Here is a 6,000-nt window from a genome sequence, read left to right as displayed (position 1 = left end):
AGAACGTCCTCTTCTGCTCTCCTCCTTCCAGTTTTCTTTGCACATTCTACCTTTTTAAGATACAGCTTAGACCTTCCCCTCTCTGGGCTGCCTCCCCAGATTCCTTTGTATCCTGAGGTACAATCGATGGAAATTAAATGCGGCTCCTCGAAGAAGAAAATGAATGTTTTTAATGAATGTTTGGTGTCTCGCGGAGACTCCAGCACTCTGAGAGAATTGAATTCAGGACTACAGAGTCAGGCGCAATCGGCAAAGCCACCAATCTAGGCCAGTGAGAATCACACAGCAGCTGTCGTGAAGGAGCAGATGGGACAGAAGATACTGTCACCCCAGAGCACTAGATCAGCCACCAGCACCACCAGAACCACCACCATGGCCACTGCCACCACCAGCACTACCACCGCCACCACCACTGCCGCCACCGTCACCACCATCTCCACCGCCACCACCTCATCACCATCACCACCACCACCTCTGCCAGGAACGCCACCTCCGTCACTCCTGCTGTACCCACTGCTGCCCCGTGCTGGAGATGTTTCTGTGATACACTCTCCCCTCCTTGTTCCTGGGCACAATGCAGCCCCTTCAGGCCTGTGTCCATGTCCTGGGAGCGAGGCAGGCTGAGAAAGAGCTATAACCGATGAGTCCGCATCATGAACGGAAAGAATTCCTCAAGCAGAAGGGAGTTCGCATGTTGAGTGACCAGAAAGATTAAACAATCCAACACACAACGTTTCATTTATTTACTTTCCTACAACGTCTATCTTCCTTCCCATTCTTATGCTTGAAAAGTACTCCAGTATTTATCCTAACACAGCCTTCCTGTGTTATAGTCAGAATATCCACTTACGGTGTCCTCCGAATGGTGTCTTACTCTGTGTGTGTGTGTCTTCTTTGACTTGGTATTTTTTTTTTCTTGTTGTGTACCTTCAAATTGGATCTGACTGACCCAGGAGGAGATTGCCCCTCCTTCTCCATCGGAGCATCTGGTGACTTGGTGTATTTTTGACATTCGTTTGTATTGTTACACGTTTCAGTTGTTAGTTAGGCGCTGTCAAGTCAGCTAGGACTCATGTGGATCCTGACAAGGACAGATAGGAACCTTGCCGTCGGCTGCACCAGGCTGACGATTCCCACCACGCTTGAGCCCATTGGCAGTCGCTGTGTCTGTCCATCTTGCTGGGGGTCTTCCTCTCTTTCACTGGCCTCTACTTCTCCCAGCTTGATGTCTCTTTCAAAGGACTGAAACCTCTGAACAACAAGCAGTAAATACTGCCATTCTGTCTCTAAGAAGCACCGTGGTGGCCCGCCCAGCCGGACAGGCTTTCTTTTTGTCAGTCCATGCAGAGTCGGTACACTCCGCCAGCATCATAACTCAAAGGCATCGATTCTTCTTTGGTTTCTCTTTCTCATTGTCACATGCATCTGAGACAGTTGAAAATGCCAAGGCTTTGGTCAGGCACACCGTAGGCTTTAAAGTGACATCCTTGCTCTTTGTACTTTGAAGAGGTCCTAGACAGCAGATTTCCCCAACATAACACATCTTTCATTTCTTGAGTACTGCAAGCATGGGAATTGATTGTGGATCCGTGAAAAAGGAAATCAATCATTGACAACTTCAAACTTCTCTCCATCTATCATTTTCTCTGATTATTGGTCAAGTGGTGAGGGGGTTTGTGTTTTTTTATGTAGAGGTCTTTGATTTCTTCTTTTTTAATTATTTAGTGTTTCAAGCCTTATTCACTCTCAATACAAAGTTGGAGCATCTGCATAATGCATGGCTGTGTTGTGCTTGGAGGCTTTTAAAATAAAACCCCCACTATTCCCTGCCTATCTCTTCACCCCAGACATCTGCCCATTAATCTCTGCTGCCCTAGCATTTTTTAAAATGTATTTTCATTGCTTCGCTTACAGTCATTTATTTACATGGTGTTTCACGCATGTACGCTGTATTTTATACCGCCTTTCATTTTCATTCTTGCAATGGTGAATAACTCTGCTATGAACATTAATGTACAAATCTCCATTTGCTTCTCAGTTCTTTTTTCCTTGGGGTATATTTCTAGCAGTGGAATAGCTGGGTCATATGGAACTTCTGTGTTTATCTTTTTTTGAGGAAATGACGAACTGCCTTCCTCAGAGTGGTAGTATCGTTTTACCAGCCCACCAACAGTGTAAAGAGTTCCAATCTCCCCACATCCTCTCCAACATTTATTACTTGCTGTCCTGTTAAAGTTGGTCACTGCCTCTGGGATGAGATGGTATCTGATTGTGGTTGTGATTTCTATCTCTTTTTTTGCCAGTGATTCTGAGCATTCCTTCATGTATCTGTTGGCCATCTGGATGTCTTTCTCTGTGAAAAGTCTTTCCATGCCTTCTGCCCATTTTGAAATAGGATTATCAGTCATTTTTTCCTTCTGGAGGCCCTGTAGTATTCTCTAATATTGTATTATGAGATCCTTGTCTGAGATGGTATTGCCACATATTTGTTCCCAGTTGATAGGTTTTCTTTTCACCCTGTTGGAAAAAAGTTTTGATGCACACAGAGCTTTAATATTTAGGAGGTCCCATTCATCAATTTTATCCTCTCCTAGTTGTATATTGGGGGTACCATGGACTGCTAGGAAAACAAACAAATTCATCCTGGAAAGGGTCAAACCGGGCTGCTCCTTGGAGGCAAGGATTCTAAGGCTCTGTCTGACATACTTTGGACATGTTGCAAGGAGGGACAGGTCCTTGAAGAAGGACATCATGCTTGGGAAGGTGGAGGGACAGCGCAGGAGGGGAAGACCCTCTATGAGGTGGATTGATTCAGTGACTTGGATAATTGGGATGGGAGTGTCAGAGACGGTGTGATTGGCACAGGACAGAGCAGAGTGTAGGGCTGTTGTTCATAGGGTCGCTATGAGTCGCAAGCGACTCGACGGCACATAACAACAACAACAACAACAACAACAACAGTTGTGTATTTCTGGCTGTATTTGTCAGTCTTTTTATACCCAGGTTTATGTTTCTAAGCTTGGTCCCACTTTGTCAAAATTTGGAATTTTTTAGGATACTCTCCAAGGTTTCTTCCATATACTTCCCAGCCGTTCAGTAATAGACGGGACTCAGGGGCCACAGCGTGTGGGAAGTTGTCCTGCTGACTCGCAGCCTGGGCCTCTCCGGTAACCCAGATCCACTGGGAATTCTGAGGGACAGCATGGGCATAGCCTTCTGCATGGTTTACAGCCTCCAAAACCCACCGGATGATCAGCTTGAGTTACTTCTGACTCAGGGCAATTAGGTTTTCCAGTAACAGTTATTTCTCACGTCCTTGTTTTGTTAGAGGCATTGGAATTTCAGACCAGCCAAAAGCACCATTATCTCATCAGATTAACTTTCCTTCTTGGAATTCCGGTAGCTGTTAAGCTACTTGCGATGCCTTCATAGCTTTTGGAAACCACCATCGATTTGACTGGAGAAACTTGGACAGTCTCCTTCTGTACAAATTTACAGCCTGGGGAGCCTAGTGGATGGTCATCTTGGGGCAGAATTCATCTTTGGCAGTGAGGTTTTCTTTGTTGAAAACTAGACTAACAAGCCCAGAGCCGCTAGTTAGTATAAGCGGTGTGGTAGCTAATTAGATATCATCGCGGAAGCTCCTGCTTCACCCCCATTTTTCTCTCTTTGGCCCTAAATCACGCCTTCTGACTGTAGGAGGACAAATCCTACATGGACAAACGTTGGATTGCAGTGAATGCTCAACAAAAGACCTTCACTTTGATGATGAGTATCACCAATTATGTGGACGAGATCTCTGACTTCAGTCACTCCAGGCTCGGTGAATGTGGCCGCCTCCTGACCCTGAGCCCCTGCATAGTCCGTTCACATTGTTCTTTACAGGTTAGTCGGGTACTGTCCAGTCAGGACCGACTCAGGGCTGACCCTGCAGTGGGTTTTCAGGGGCAGGAAATCACACGAGAGGAGAGTGTTCACATTTCTCCCACAGAGTAGCTGGTGGATTCGAACCTAGTGCCTTTGGATTGGCAGCACAACTTCCTTCCACCAAGCCACCTCACTGCAGTGTCCTCGTGCTTTAAAGGGCAGCGTGCACAGTCCATGAATTCCTGGCATCACCCCGCTGCCTGCCCTGCCTTTTTATTATAAAGTGAGTTTTCTTGTCAAAAGGAGCAGTGTGGGAAATCTCCCAGCGGCATATTAGGCAATTCTGCAGAGAGAGCCGCTGGCAGAAGCCTAGCAGGCAGACAAATTAAAAATCAAGAATGAGCGTGTATTCCTCTTCCCGTGATGAGAAGAGTCCCGTGTAATCAGCTTGTCACCAGGTGCTGGCGGGTCCCCCGGCTGTGGCAGCCCGTCGGAATGTGAGAGCTGGCCGCGGTGTGGGCAGGACGAGGGCTCAGCTCAGGCGATGGCCAGGTCAGTCTCTCTGAGGGGAGTCCTTGGAGAATGGTGTGTGCTGGGTCTCCGTCGCTGCCCTCGTGGATGTTTTGTTTTGATGCGTGAACAAGTGGAGAGGAAGCGTGGCTGGCAGCCTTGGGCCAGAGATCTCATTCACCTGATTGCGGATAATCATCATCAAAGGGAGAGCTTTGGCAGAACATTCAGTGCAACCGACGCCGGCCAGTTCTGGGACTGTTATTCATATACTCATCGAAGCTCTTTGTCATTTCTAACCCTTATTCCCGGTGCTTTCTTAACATCCAACTTAGTTCACTGGCGCTGCCCTAACAAAATACCGAAGGTGAGTGACCTTAAGGAGTAGACATGATTTCCTCGGTGAGCTAGAGGCCGGAAGTCTGAACGTAAGACGTGAGTTCTGGGGGAAGAGCCTTCCTCATGGCTTTTATAATAGTTTCTTGTAGCTGCCAGACAGACACTGTCCACCTTGGGTAACCGTTATCACAAATAGCTTGCCTCCAGAAACCCTATGAACCTGAACCTGGAGAAAGGATGAAAGTCACCCAAGTGTCGAGGACTTTCGTTCATAGGGTCACTATGAGTCACCTACTACTCAATGGCACTTAACAACAACAACAATAACAACAACAACAGTAGCTGCCATGATCCCTGGCATCCCCGAGTTCATGGGCTCAGCTGGCATCACCTTCACATTGTGTCTGCCTTCTGTGAGGCTGTGTGTCTCCTGTTCTCTTTAGAATTAGGCCCAGTTGTACAATTTGATGGGGGTGGAGGATGTGAGGGAAATTGGAAGAATCTGATGTGAAAAATAATGTAGTAAAATTTTGTAAATAAACTACTAATGCATATATAAAGAATTAGGCCCACCCAACTCTTGCATGATCTCATTGATGTGATAAAAGAAAACTAGTACGTCCAGACTCGTGTCACCACAGGTATAGAAGGAGCTCTGTGGCCTCGTGTGGCCTCGTGGGCAGGCAGTCGCACTCCTAACTTACGGGCAGTGGGTGGAGTCTCCGGCTGCTCTGTTGGAGAAAGAAGGGTCGTTTCCTCCTGTGTGGTTTAGAGCTGCTGAAAACCCACTGAAGGCTCAGCAATGAACCGGTTCTGACTTGATGGTAATGAGAGAGAGAGCACGTTTAGGGGTCACAATTCAATCCATAATACTAACCAAACCATTAATCACTCTCCAGGAGCTAGTGTTGCTGTTGTTAGGTGCTGTCGAGTCGAATACAACTCATAGTGACCCTGTGAACAAAAGAACTGAGCCCTGTCCTGTCCTGTCCTGTGCCATCCTCACACTTCCTGACACAGAAGAGCCCATTGCGGCAGTCACTCTGTCAACGCAGCTGATGAGGGTTTTCTCTCCTTCACGACCTTCCACCCTTCCCAACATCATGTCCTTCTCCAAGGAATAGCCCCTCCTAGCAATGTGTCCAAAGTATGTGAGGTGATGCCTCCTCATTCCTGCCTCCAGGGAGCACTCAGGCTGCTCCCTCTCTGCACGACCTCAGGAACTACTACTGACCTACGCTTCGGGCCTTTTTCTTTTGCTGGAGGTTTTGTTGGAGGAAATTT

General features: G+C 47.2%; 1 pseudogene; it reads right to left on the bottom strand.

The window, feature by feature from the left end:
* Positions 1-278: 278 nt before the first annotated feature.
* LOC102849447 overlaps positions 279-6,000 on the bottom strand; it is a 76,165-nt pseudogene continuing 70,443 nt past the window's right edge.

Source organism: Elephantulus edwardii, unplaced genomic scaffold (genome assembly GCF_000299155.1).
Source record: "Elephantulus edwardii isolate Elephantulus edwardi_28Jun2011 unplaced genomic scaffold, EleEdw1.0 scaffold00265, whole genome shotgun sequence".
Taxonomy (NCBI): Eukaryota; Metazoa; Chordata; class Mammalia; order Macroscelidea; family Macroscelididae; genus Elephantulus; species Elephantulus edwardii.
The sequence above is the reverse complement of the archived record's forward strand: the minus strand, read 5'-3'. Positions and strand labels throughout refer to the sequence as shown.